Raw genomic sequence first — 15,116 nt, 5'->3', positions numbered from 1 at the left:
ACAAAGGAAAGACATCATCTTATTAACTTATAAGCCAAAAGCAATGTTCAGAGAACCTCTGGCCACGTCTGCAAGTCATGCAGTGAAACATTTTTGAATGCAGCTTGAATCCAACCTAGCTTCTGTGGAAAGTCTCACAAAGATTTCAATGGGAGATGCAGAGATCAAAAGGGTAAGATTTCATAAAATAAAGAGTTCAAAATTCAGTAATGATTTTTAACCACTATAGTATATTAAACAGAGAAGCCTATAATGTAGTATAAATAGTACTTTGCTCCACACCATCTGGCAGCTGCGAAGACACAATGGAAAGCAGTTCAGAACATTATCAATCAATTCTAGACCATTTAATTACAATGTATAGCATACACTAGAATAAAGTGTCTATCAAGTTGACATTCTGAATTCAAGGTTCTCATTCATGATGTACAGAGACTTTGTATCTCTGAGCAAGTTACTGGTACTGTGCAGGAATTTATTGATTACACAATCAGTATCTATGGACATATTGCAAATGACAAACTACATGCAGTATAGGACTGAAGCCTCTAAACTGAAATTAGTCATTGAAATTATCTGATACTGGGTACTTAAGAAAATGTGTGCTACTGATTTAGCGAAGCAAGTGCTTAGTGCTTTTAACTTACCTTCTCATATGCTGCCACCTGCTATCATCTCTCCCTTAAGTCCGAATATCATCGCCCCCAGTACCATTGCAAGTGAAGACCACATAGCCTTACTGCAGAGTTAATGTTTCCCTGTAAGGGCCTATGACTCCCTGTTGCTATAATGTAGTCTCCTGGCAGAATAGCTGCATGATATCTCTTTCTGGTTCAGAGCCCTAAACCTAAGAATAAAGAATACGTAGGATGGCATTGCTACTGGAAAAGCCTCAGAGATATCCTGTATTTCATATAAAGGCTTCAAAGTCATGCAAATCATTTGTATACTGAGTCATAGATCCTTGAGGTGACAAAAAACCCTTTTGGAGTTTCCCCCATTCGCTGCAGACTTGTTTTCTATTATAAATTTATTAGCATTTTTCCAGTTTTAAATGTGCGAACGAGTGGTGAAGTAGAATTCATTTCTTACTGATATGCTGCACCAGCTAAGGGGGGGGGGGACGACGCACGTGACCTCCCCATGTGAGCCCCCACGTAACCCCTCCCTGCCCCCAGCCTGGGGCCCGCGCTCTCCCCCTCACCTCCCCATGATCCATCCCATGTTACCTGGGGGTTGGGGGGGGGGAAGCACCCCCAGTGGGTGGACACTACACAGCTGCTGATGGGCTGCTAAGAGACGAGGAGGGCTTGCTCTCAAGAACAATAGCTAGTTCACAGTCACACCTGCTTTGGGAATTGCCAGCGGAAGAGCTTCAAACCAGCTCCCTCTGACAGCAGAGAATATTTTTTTTCCAGACACTGGCAACCAAGCCTCCCGCCGGTAGCTCCTCCTGCATGGCTGTACAGCCCCCGGCCCTTCTGCGCTCCTGAGTCCTGACCAGGGTGGGGGTCTTTACAGCAGCCCCACCGGAGACAGGACTGGGAGCGATACAGCTGTGCTAGAGGAGCTGACGGTGTGGGCTTCTGCTCCTTTCACCACCACAGTTCCCAGGAGAGCCCTGCAAAGGAGCAGAAGGTGGGACCGCGCAGGCAGCCCCTGCCAGCAGCTTTTCCAGTGCAGCTGTACTGCTCTGAGCTCTGTTCCCAGCTCTGCACTCCGGTGGGACTGCTGTACAGACTCCAGACAGGAGACGCAAGCATGCAGCTGCCTGGAAGGGTTGGGGGCAGTACAGCCATGCCAGAGGAGCTGCTCCTCCTGTGTCTTTCCATTATGCCATACCAGCTATAAATAGCTTACTGGTACAGTGTACCTGCCTGACCCACCCTACTTGCATAGGTGCTGACTCCATGGGTGCTCCGGGGCTGAAGGACCCATGGGGAAAAATTAGTGGGTGCTTAGCACCTGCCGGCAGCCAAGCTCTCCCCACCCCCTCCTCCTCGCCCCAGCACATCACATCTCCATTCCTCCGCCTACCTCCCAGCGCTTCCCACCGCACAACAGCTGTTTGGCAGCACTTTGGACTTTCCAGGAGGGAGCGAGAGGAGCGGGGATGCGGCGTGCTCAGGGGAGGAGGCAGAGAAAAGGCAGGGCAGGGGACTTTGGGGAAGGGGTGGGATAGGGGCGGGGCAAGGGTGGCAGAGCATCCACCGGGCAAAGGGGAGGTCAGCGCCTATGCCTACTTGCATCATTGGTGCCAATCCATGGGGCTTTCAATGATTCCCTTGGGAGAAGGCTAAGGGATCTGTCAGAAAATGCATCCTGATACTCAGGTTAATAGAAAGGTAGCTGAGCAGAAGAGTGGGAATTTAGTGATATTGTATGCACCGGACATACAGTATAGAAAATAATGCACTCCTTTTCATGATTGCTATCAACATTTAAAAGTAATTTTTAGATGAAATTGAAGAAGACATAAGCACCATTCCACATTTTTAACTCCGCATCTCCCATTTTATGCCACTGTGATGCTACACCCCATATTATTCATAGAAATATTGTTATGATATGAATATAACTAAAATGTTTTATGCAAGATGTGTCATGTGACGTATCAGTGGAAAGGTTATGTTTTACTGAATAAGATTATCCTATTTGTATACATGTATCATTTCTGTATCTGAGGTTGGGAATGCTGATTATGTAACAATTACAACTGTTTACACCTGGAAAACGCACGCCAGACAGTATATAATCAGCCTGGATGAGCCATTAGGAAAGAAAATGGGTCTTTGAAAATGCTGATCGCCCATCTTCCTGGCATCCCTTCCTGTGGATATTACAAATAAACCTTGTTTCATGGATGCTCTGACACTATAAGGTCATGTGATGATGTCACCTGGTACAGAATACCACCTTGGACACTGCTGGTATTTTTCCACTGGAAACAAAGGATTCCTGCATTACGTAAATCCTATTGAAGTCTGGGAAGTGAGTTAATCTGAGCTCTTCTCCATTGCCTCCCTGCCCAAGAAGGAAGACTGCTGAAAACACCTGAAGAAACAAAGGAACTAAGCTGGGGAAAGGCAAGGATTGAGTGCAGGCTGAGACAGGGGTCTAGCCTGTAAAGACAAATAACTGGAACGCTAAGCTGCACAAACTCTGCAACCTGCCTAAAACAACATTTAAGGTGAGAAATTACTATTTGTAACCTGTTTCTTTAGGGAATTAAGCCTAGGTTGCACGTGTTGTTTTATTTGCTTGGTAATCTGCTTTGCTCTGTTTACTATCCCTTATAATCACTTAAACTTATTTTTTGTTTATTCCAAAACCCAATTTGTGCAATTCATAATTGGGGGGGGGGGAGGAAAGAGAGCTGTGCATATCTTCCTCCACGCTGAGGGAGAGGGCAATTTTTATGAGCTTATACTATATAGATCTCTATACAGCACAACACAATATAATTTTGGGTTTACACTCCAGAGGGGGTGTGCACAGGAGTGCTGGGCAATCCCCTAGCTAAGTCCTCCTATAGAGAGCTAATCACAGACTCTGTGTGATTCCACAGCTGGGTGTGTCCCTACTTGTGTGTGTGTGTGCTGGAGAGGCTGTGACAGCTGCACAGAGCAAGGGAAACCCAGTCAGTGGGACCCCAGTACATCCAGTGGCACCCCAAAAGGAGAGTCCAAGCCGTCACAGCCACCTCCCTCCATCTTCCAATAGCTATTCGCTAGCAAAGAGCTGAGTTTCAGCATCTCTGACTTGGTAATGCATAGTCAGGGCATGTTGAAGCAAATACGACCCTACAAGAAGCTATTTGATTGATTATGTCCCCTGCCTGCAAGGGCCGTGATTCACTGTGCAACCAGCTGCCCTGCCTTTCTGTGGCATTGGCATGGTGCAGGATACCATGTGAAGGAAAACTGCCTTTGCCGTGTTGGGTAGATTAACTGGTCAGTGTCTAAACTCAGTTATATCAGAGTAACAGAGATCAGAGTCCGGCCCACTGTATTTAAATTTGTAAGAAACTAAAGAGAAGGATATAATATCAATCCAACATAATTCACTCACAAGCCAACATACTGACAGCTCTATAATTACCTTCATCAAGCATAAATGACAGTGTCTCTTTGTTCCCTTTTTTGTCATTTCAGAATCTTGCCTACCATTTATATTCTCTGTTCTTTTTACAGAATGGAGTTCGGTGATATGAGTTCAGTGAATTGAAGTACCTCTGATTTTTGGTACGTCCCCATTTCCAAGGACAGCTTGAGCACTTTGCCTACCTGATCTGCCTCTAAAACAGTAGCCATTTGAATGCAGTTAGCTACAAAACTGCAGTCTCCAGAAAACAGTATTTCAAGGCCAGATTCTTGTGCCCTTGTGCATGTTGTGTATCACCCACACTGCCAGTCATCCCATTGATTTCTGACCCTAATGTATCATTGCCTGAAGCATTGTCTCTGGGGACCATATTTCTATGACTCACAGCTTCCAAGTGATTTCAGTGGGACTATTAGCAAAGTAAAGTACTACTCAAGATGAGCAAGGGAATCAGAATCTGGCTCTAAGTATTTACAGATACTGAGTTTGAGTTTCAGAAAATGTGACCTCATTCCCAAGAGTGTTAGAAGTATTTCAAGATGTTCGTCGAAGATTTGGTCCTCTATTTCCTTCCTCCTCTAATTTCTAGCACACCAGCAGGTAGAGGTGTTTCAGGGGATACTTATGGGTACCCAGATGGTCTGATAGCTTGCCCTGGCTCTCCTATATTTTAGACGTATAATTTAAAAAAATTAGACTTTTGAGATATGTATTAAGTTGCTGAATTGCAGAAAGAGTTTTTGAATGAGAAATGTTTCCCTTATTTCTTATTTAAAAAAAAAGCATACCAGCTTACAAGGGACAATGCAACTGTACATTCTGTAAAACCTATCCTCACCTTGTAGCCTTCTTACCATACACCTAAGGGTATATAAATGGCTGTCACTCACACACACCCACATCCAAAATACAGTGACCAGATGTTATGATTTTATACAGACAGTCCCGATTTTTGGGTCTTTCTTATATAGGCTCCTATTACCCCCCTCCCCATCCCGATTTTTCACATTTGCTGTCTGGTCACCCTAACACACAATGTGAGGTCAGAGAGACAGAACTGGTCCTTCCATCAAATAGCACATTAGGGGCTTTACCCAAACTCCATTAAAACCTATGGGAGTCCTTCCATCAATTTTAATGAACTTTTGATCAGGACCTAGTACAGCCAGAATCTGACAATCCAAGAAAATAAACAGTTGAGGATAAATATTCACTTATGTCCTGGCCCACAACTTCCTAATAATTTCAGTGGAAGGTGAAGCCTTACATAAATGATCAACTCTACATATGAGCTTGGAAAATCTACACAACAGAAAGCAACTACTGTACATTAATGCAGACTGGTGAAAACATTCTGATCAGCCTTCCAGCTGTGGGGGTATGTCTGAGCCCCTGTACTATTGCTGGCATCATGTTCCTGCAAACGAGAATATCAAGGCACATACCAACAACAAACACCACCACATGTAAAACTAGGGACAAACCAAAAAGGAATTGAAAAAAATATTCAACATAAAACATAAATTAGACACACCTGCCGGCACTTCAACTCACCTGAGCCTTCATTGGAACACAAGAGCCGACAGTGCACTGGGAGAGGTGAAAATTGCTGTTAGGGCCCAATTCTGATTTATCTTACGATGGTTTTATACAAGTATAATTCCATTGGTGTCAATGGAGTTATTCCTAATAAACACACACATGGTTATAAATTAAACCAGAATCAGGCCCTTAACCTGTGCATTTAGGACTCACAGTGATGATGTTGGAATTCTTAATGTTTAGTTAAAGATCAGTTCCTGCACAATAATTTGGCAGGTATTTTTCCTTCTCTTACATACTGCCAGCCTGAGTAACTAGTGATGTAGCAATGCTTGACTGACCAAGTGATTCCTGACACTTAACATAAATGGCAGCCTAGGAAGGTAAGCGGTTTCCTTTCCAGCATAAATGCGCACATAATCATACTAGCTAGATAGTTCTGTGTATGCTTATTATACATGGGCCAACTAATAGTCTAATTGGTAGCTACTGTGTGTTTGTCACAGTAATAGTGTGTCGATATTGTAGAACTGTCAAAATAATGTTTCCACTGTTCTCCACTTTGTATATGTTGGTCCACTGAAACCTTAATATTTTCATCAAAACTTAATATGTTAAATGCCACAACTCTACTATACCAAAATCAGCAATTTATGCTGTATTACAGTCTTCTGTATCATATTAGCATCTTTTAACTTTTTGGGGTGAATAGATGATCTATTATCAATGACAGCTTCAAGTTCAAAACTGAATTGAGAAGTATAAATTCCACTTCCTTTCAGTTCATCCCTAAAATAAACTGTGAGAGGCTTATTCACACATTAAAAAGGTTGGGGTGGGGAATCTGCTGTACTAAAATAATTATAGGTTTCAGAGGAACAGCCGTGTTAGTCTGTATTCGCAAAAAGAAAAGGAGTACTTGTGGCACCTTAGAGACTAACCAATTTATTTGAGCATGAGCTTTCGTGAGCTACAGCTCACTTCATCAGATGTTTACCGTGGAAACTGCAGCAGTATATTTCTGTGTGTATATAAAGTCTGCTGCAGTTTCCACGGTAAACATCTGATGAAGTGAGCTGTAGCTCACGAAAGCTCATGCTCAAATAAATTGGTTAGTCTCTAAGGTGCCACAAGTACTCCTTTTCTTTTTAAAATAATTATATAAAGCACTCAGTCTTAAAGGAAAAGGATGAAATCACAGCACCACTTCAACTTTTGGATGTAATCTTGTTAAAATGAAGACATTAAACAAAATTAACAGAAAGAAGTTAAGTACAAATCTATTAAAATGCCCAATTTGTTTACAAACTGTAGCTCACGAAAGCTTATGCTCAAATAAATTGGTTAGTCTCTAAGGTGCCACAAGTACTCCTTTTCTTTTTGCAAATACACACTAACACGGCTGTTACTCTGAAACCTGTGAAAGGACAGTTATTGTCACTGTAAGGTTTCCTAATTCACTTTCAGATAAAAATAAAGAGGGCTGCATTTTGAAGCTTTGTAGACTTTTTTCCCCTTCTGACAGCTTTCAAGTGGCAGCATATTATTTGGTTGCTGCTACATACAAAGTGTCTTAATTAAAGGTTGTCTAAAAATACAGAACATTTTCACAACCACATCTGCCATTAACTCTTCTGACATTCTGGTGGCATTAAGTACCAGAAAATTCTTTGCAGATTAAATAGAATTCCACTCTTCTTGTGCACTGTCTTTAGAGCAATGATTACAAATTTAAACAGCATGTTTGCAACTAGAAAGCATGATAATTATTGGAGGGTATACTGCAGCCTGTTCTACTAAAGCAGCAAAATGGTTGTGCCACTCCTCTGAGACCAAAGTGTGTTCCGATCACAGACTGTAATTTAGTCCATTTCTTTAGGATTCATTATTTTAGTCTAAATGGCGGCTTTGCCATAAGACCTGAGCAAAGGACAGCAGGTTGTTGTGCTGTAGCAAGAGCCACAGTCTGCCTCTCTGCTACCTACCCCTTGCTTAGTACACTACATCAGAGGCACCCCGTTTTAGTCAATGGCACAACTCCCACTGATTTCAATAGGATCAGGATTTCATCACAGGTCTATACCCAGGGTAGTATATCCTCTGGCATGCGGGTGCAGAAATGCTTGACTGTTGCACAATGCACTGAACAAGGCTTTTTGCCCAGTCCATGCCTCTTCCCACCAATTCCCACCCTTCTGCGTAGGAAGGGTAGATAGCAGCCCCATATTAGCAGTGTGCTGGAGTCACTATCTGGAAATCTGTATTTGTAGTGCTTTGAAACAACATTGAATTGAAAAAAGAAATACATTAGAAAAACTAGTATCCTGTATCATGCCATTCATTTTTAAATGGACAGTCTGCTTAAAATGATGCCACACTGTAACTCCTGTAAAAATATCAGAAAGTCACCCTAGCGTATGAACTTGCTGATAAGAGTATTACATGAGCAGGACAGATATGGTCAAGAGCAATAAAGCTAAGAGGATCTGAGACACAACAAAAATGAGAAGTTGCTTTTCTACCCTGGTCCTCTCACCTAAAGATGCAGCTGACAGTGAAAAACGGTTAAGACGGCAGCAAAAGCAGTGGCAGGACTTACAATACATACAGTGATATTATGAAAGGTGGGTTACTTAACCTCAAAAGGAGAAGCATTAAAGAGGTTAAGATTAGGAAGAGTTAAACAAAATACTGGCTAGTATCTCATTTTTATACTGTCCTGTGATTTTTTTTTAAAAGGAATAAGTCAACTGAATTAATGGTAAGCACATTTAAAACTGAAAAAGGATACACTGTTTCTGCAGAATTCACTGCTACAAGCGGTCACCAAGTCAAGTACTATGGCTTACTAATTATGATCAACCACATTTGCAGTTGTGCAGACCAAGATAAAGGTAATTACATGTCACATTTTAGGGAAAGAGCTGGTTCCTCAGTGAAGCCAGAAATGGAATATTCCTGTTTACATCCCATGTACAGAGTTGCACATGGGACATTATGAGGTTTCTCCTTCCTTTGAGGCACCAGCTATTGGTCAGTGCCAGATACGAGACTTAATAGACCAACGGTCTGAGCCACTGTAGTAAATGTGATGGCCCTAAGATGCATATACAATGATAAGTATTAAGTTAATATAAATAATACAGCTTTTTGCCTTGGAGCTATCATTTAAAGCACTTTTATGGTTTTGGGTTTTTTAGATTATTCTTTAGATTGCAAACCTGCCAGTGCAGGCCTTGTCTTTTTTTCCCACAGCATCCAGCACAAAAGGTCCTAATCTCAGTTGGTTGCTGCTATAAGGCAAATATTGACAATAATAACAGCTCCTGATGATTAATATTATATTGTTACTTCACTTGCAGTCCTTTCAACTTCACCCAGACTGATGATGACATTCAAACAGGAATAGCAGATTCTGCTTTCCTTTTTACTCCAATATATTGGTGCTTCCGAAAAGTTGGAGGGTTCTGAAAGTTTGTTGACGGATAAGGAATTAAAAATTGATATTAAAACCATCTCATAGCTTTAATTCATAGAAGGGAAAGGCCAGTATCCTGAGTATCAAAGGGTAAAATGCACGATGGTGTGATTTTGATCTCAAGGTAGACACAGGCCTTCTGCACAGGGGTAAATCTCACCCCAAGAAATGGAGTTCAAATTAAAGAAAACCATGGCAAGAAAAGAGTGGGTCAGAAAAGAAGGTGTGCACAGAATTAAGGCAAAAAAGTGGAAACTTGCACCTGTTTGTTTCTATTTAATAGTCATGTATTCCAAATGTTTTAATAGGATAATTTAGGGAAAATAGCTTATGCAAATCATTTGGCCTAATCCTCTTGGTTAAAAGTTATTACACTAGCAAGCAGAGTATATGGGCGAAGTCCTGCCCCTTTAAAATCAACAGGAGTTCTGCAATTGACTTCAATAAGGTCAGGATTTTACCCTGTTTTGTAAGAGACAGAGTTATGGAAGCAGAAGGGTGTTACAACTGAGTGCATTGCTACAGAAAAGATAGGATGTGGGGAAAAAAAAATCATACTTTACCTATACCTCTGAGTTTCCTTGCTCTGTTATTAATGTTCTTCAGTTGTTTTCAATTAAGATAAATGTTTGAAACACAATGGCATTATGTTTGAACTCTTTTCTGTTCAATATAAGTGGATTTTAAACAGGAAGCTGACGGTCCTTTTGAATGTGAAACTTTGTATTAGAACCAAATGTAGCTCTTTAATCTCATTTGGTACATATACTAAAGTAATTATTGCTTTATGAAGCCTTTTAAAAAGATTTATATACTCCATCAAATTGTACTTATATGGCTACTGCGCTTTTTTAGATTTCAAATTAAAATGAAAAAAATTCTTCAATTTCTTCGAACTGTTTTATTTCCTTTTATCATAAAAAAAAGCTGTTAAGTGAAGTCATTTTCTCCATTGTGGTTTAAGGCAGCAGCAGTTCTTGTATGTCTATCAAAACACACTTTCCATACTGAAAAAAAAAAACCCTTACCTACTTAGTTTCCCTAAAATTGAATTTCATCTGATTTTTCTGATCATTGTTTCCTAGTACTGCAGTCACCGCGTCTTACCTTTGAAAGGAAAAAAAAACTAAACTTCATACGGTTACTAAGAATTGTGGGCCAGATTTCGATACTGTAACTCATGTTGAGAAACACCTTTACTACAGTGGAACCAGTCATGGAATAATGTGATTTTCAATTTGAGTAAGAGTAACCAAATCTGGCTTTCGAAGGATAAATATTCTAGGTGATTGGAGGGGAGACTAACAACAAAGACATTCTGATGTATTTATTTTTGCTTAGGCATAAAATATACCTGTGTTGCTGATTATTACCAGAGATGCAATCATAACAAAGGCATTCAGTATGAACAGAATTTGACTTTGACTAAATATCTAATGAAATAAACATTTTAATAATAACCTAAGGAAAAATAAAGTGAATCATGAATATTAAAGAGGAAAAGGGCATAATAATATGATCTGCTGAGGAGATAAAACTGATGGAACGTTGTCTGAATACTGATTTCTGTCCAACTTACTTATGTGATGACAGGTCCACATTATTACAGTAGCTCAATGAAGAGCATCGCCATGTTGTGCAAAGTGATGTGCAAACATATGGAGAGACTCCCCGCTCCAAAGAGAAAGTAAAACCGACAAGCCAGCCAAAGGCTGAGAGAAAGGAAGCATTACAATTGTCATTTGACAGATGGGAAACCGAGGCACGGAGCAATTAAGAGACTTGTGTGAGGCCACAGAAGTAGTCTGTGGCAGAGCTGAGAATTGAAACCATATTTCTAAGTGACAGTTCGGTGCCTTATGCACAAAACCATCTTATGCTAGCTCTTCCACTGTGTCTTTAGCATGCTTATGCATAGCATAAATTTAGCTGTGGCTAAACAGGGCTCTAATACAGTTAGTTCAGCCAGTGTGGGAAGGGACAAATAGCGTTAGAACTGGAAGAGCAATGGCTGACCAAACCACATTAGAGCCCCTTTTGCCAACAACCAAGTTTGAACTTTACACAAGAACATGCTTTAAATGCAATGCAGAACAGACAAAGCCAGTGTAATAGGGTCACACCCTCTTCCGCTACCATCTACAATAAGTGAGGGACTATGAAAGGAAGCTGGTTTCGAGAAAATAACTCAGGTGGCAGGGGGTTAATTTGGTAGTGTATCAGAAAGAGATCTGAGACAGCAAGTATTTCTTACTTTCCTCAGTTTGGTAGGAACTCTCCTGGGACCATGAGGACAAAATTCCCAACAGGTATGAGAGAAGAAATTCCCTTTTCCTTTCCTGGTGTTTTTTGTTTGAGGCCCTTTTCAAGGGTATTGGAAGAAGGGAGTTACCAAGTTCTTTATCTCATTTCTTATCTGTCATCACCATTTATTAGCCAGCAAACCTTCCCCTCTTACATTTTTTCTACATGCACCTAACTCATGCCTCAAGGAGCAGAGCTCAGAAAAAGGAAATCACAGCAGTACCAAAGATTCCAGGCAGCTGCACACCAGGTTCTAATAGCAGGAACGCCAATGCTGACCAATTCTAAATTGGGGAGGGAAGAGGTGTCCCTCGCAGAAGTTGTATGGAAAAATGGTGTGTTTATCTGGGACTGATTCTGTCGATATGGTGTAGCTCCAATGACTTCTGCGGAATTACTCCTCATGTACATCTTTTTGTGAGTCAGTCACTCTCTATCCCTGTAAGCCCCCTCCTCCCCATCTATAAAACACTGTTCAAACATAGACCAGACAGACTCTGTTTTTGATAGAACGTGTAGGGATGTATTCAAACGCAAATGATTACTTACCCTTCTGGCTTCCCACAGGAAGGGGCTAATAAAAAGAAATGTAGCAGAGAGATCACTGTGACCACAGCCACTGCAGAAGCTCCCATTAGCCTTACACAGAAGTGTTTGAATGACTCACCTCAGAGGTGTGGCAAAGTATTTTCTCCTGAACCTAAAGAGGGCCACAGTCCCAAAGATCTGGTGTTCCAAGATGAAGAGTGTGGAAGACACACCCTTTCCATTTTAGAGGGAAAACATTACTACACTATGATATTGTCCAGGCACAGCCTCCAGGAAGGGAGCATGAAGGAGGATACAGAGCACCAGCAGATGAGCCCTTGGATGAACAGATGCTTCCTGAGAGCATTAGAGCTTTCAGTCAGAGCTAGATTCTGCAACCCTTATGCATACTGATTACTTCCATACTCTTCAAATAGTCCCAGTGAGATTAGGGAAATAACTCAAGGCACAACTCAGTGTAATGATGGTGGAATCTGGCCTCTGTGTAGCTTAGTTATGGTAACTGGTCATCAAAGCATTCTTCTGGGGGGAAGGGCACTATTTGTCTTATACGCTAATTTTTCTGGACAGTGAACAGAAATTAAGCTTACCTCTTCTGGTAGCACCACGATACTCTTAAATTGGTGAGCTGATATCTTCCCTAGATGGGATGAAATATATCCTACTAAGTTCAGTCCAAGTCCCTTGCCTGAAGGCTGGCTTTATTGTCACAAAGAAAAGGGCAAAAACCACAGTAAAGCAACTCTAAACACTAGGCAACAACCACTGGTGGCCTCACCAACAAGCCAGGAGGGAAGATTGGTAGCCGCTGTTGCAATACTTTCCCCTTTCCTTTTATAGCCTTGTGCCACCTAAGTCATGTGATAGATAGAAAACCTGCTAAGACCCTTACTTTGGGACATAAGGATCATCTTTCCTTCTTATCACACACTTTTTTTTTAAACTTTCATTAAATATCTTTTAACAAACTCACATATTGAATGGTTTGACCAAAGCTAAAGCAACACAAGATCATGAAGTTCCCTTAATTACCTGTTCAGAATTATTCCTATCAGTAATGAAGTGTGAACAATATAGAAATAAAATTAAGAATAAAACTGCTCTCTGCAGGTAATTGACAAATCTGTTTTATGGTAATAATTTCTGATCTGCAATGCTCAGTTCAACATTTAACTGACTGATTGTATTGACAGATAAATCTTGTTTGTTCTAAATAGTCTTTTACTCAGAGAAAAAGGTAAAAAAACCAAAACCCCAAATAAATTAAATATTCTATTTTTTTTCTAGCAGTGATGCTTGTTCACTTCCAGAGGCATACATCAGCCTTCTCCCAAGGTTAGAAGGCCAAGTGTATTACAGGAATATTAGCCTCCCACAATCGCTTACTGTTTCACCACTGAACCCACATAAAGATATTTTTTCTTTATTAAACATAACTTATATTTCATTTTTATTGACTTTCCATTTTTGAGAGAATGAAGATTATTACATTCAGATCAGTCCCCACAATGTAAACACAAGCAAAAATCAAAACAAAAAAATAATAGCAAGAAACCTTTTTTCATCTTTTACCAAGTAGCAGCACACCTGAATCTGACAAGGTACCCAACAATTCAATTCACGCTAGTCCAAAATTCTTATCATAATAATCTTTTGTTCTGTTCACCTATCAGACCAATTATTTTCTTTCAGCAAAGTTACATTTATTTGCTACATTTTTCTTCACCACTAACTTAAGGCCCAATACTGAGAACACCCACTTCCTAGCACAGGGTTCAGTCCATAGTCCCAGCTCCACTTGTTTTGCACTGCTGAGGCAACACAAAGAGCTGTGATTCTCTCCGACACAGAGAGAGTCAGGTCCAGCCAACCCAACATAACTACTCAACCACCCAACTCCTCAGCATAGAGGATGGGGCAGGGAAGGGGCATGTCAGAGGGTGGGGTTGAGGCTGAGCACTAATCCTTGGCTGCTGCAGCAGCTGGCTCAGGTGGCATAACTTAAAGCAGCACCTCCCGGTGCTCTCAGTTATGCCAGTGGCCATTTTTGCCCATAATCAGCCCAGGAGCAGGGAAGTAAAAAATAACTTTCCCTCCAGAGAGTGTAAGATACCCCTGCTGTAGGGAAGTCTATGTTTGTTGTTCAGCCACTATAGGAGCTTCTACCAATCCCCTTGCCAGCTCTGAGCAATGAGAATGACCAGTTGCCCTATGTTTGGGTGATTTCCCGGCAGCCAGAATAGCCCCAGTGGTGACTGGCAACCAGCACAACTTAGAGAATCCTTCAGGTTGCTCTAAACTCTGCCTGTGGACCAACCCAGTGCTCAGCAGCCCCAGGGCCGAGAACAGAGTTTAAATCCTTCTAAGCTGTGCAGGCATGAAAACAGAAGACCCTCATGAGCCTAGTTACAGGAAAGCAACACACTATAAAGGGTTGGTTGTGATAGGAGCTGTAATGTTCACCTAGTTATATCCATGCAAATTATTTTGTCTTTTAATTCAACTGCCACCTACTACTTAAATTTACAAACATAACTATGTTTTACTTCAGTCACCTGAGCAGAATAGCTCAATACAATCATACTCCTTAGATTGGCGGTGCAGGTTACCTGAATCTAATTTCACATCATCAGTGCACTTTTTTAAAAAAAATGTCCCCTGGGATTCAAGAGGTAAAAGCACAAAAAGATTCTAGGCAACAGTTAATAAGATAAGTATTTATTTAACTATAACATTACAGTCTAATTTGTTTTAAACTATAGCTTCTTTGAAAGCTCTCTCTCTCTCTTTTTTAAGAAACCAAATTGAAGTTGTCTAAATGTAATTAAGAATATGGTGGTGGGGTTTCTCTCCCCTTTTCAAATTAAATGTAGATGTTAAAACACTGGCTTTCTTTCAGGTCTATGTTCCTCACTGTATTTACCTCCCAAGTGCTCTCAATAAACTGTAACATGTAAGTCATAAGTACAGTTGTGCAGACACAAAACATTCACTTGCTCTCGTGTATCTTTCATCAGTCCATTTCACTTGTGTTAATGAAGAAGAACTTATACAACACTAACTCAGCGGATACCATAGTAACCCCTGAATCAATCTAAGTTTTTTTTCATAGGTTCTGGTTCTGCAAAATAACTCTGTG

The 15,116-nt window shown here is 40.8% G+C and overlaps 1 long non-coding RNA gene across 1 annotated transcript; it reads right to left on the bottom strand.

The window, feature by feature from the left end:
• Positions 1 to 210: 210 nt before the first annotated feature.
• On the bottom strand, positions 211 to 759 carry LOC140917976 (uncharacterized). The gene is made up of 2 exons (XR_012161053.1): positions 648 to 759; positions 211 to 292 (listed from the first exon to the last, which is right to left on the bottom strand). It is a non-coding gene; the product is annotated as an uncharacterized lncRNA (long non-coding RNA).
• Positions 760 to 15,116: the final 14,357 nt, after the last annotated feature.

Source organism: Lepidochelys kempii, chromosome 10, assembly GCF_965140265.1.
Source record: "Lepidochelys kempii isolate rLepKem1 chromosome 10, rLepKem1.hap2, whole genome shotgun sequence".
Lineage (NCBI taxonomy): Eukaryota > Metazoa > Chordata > Testudines > Cheloniidae > Lepidochelys > Lepidochelys kempii.
The sequence above is the reverse complement of the archived record's forward strand: the minus strand, read 5'-3'. Positions and strand labels throughout refer to the sequence as shown.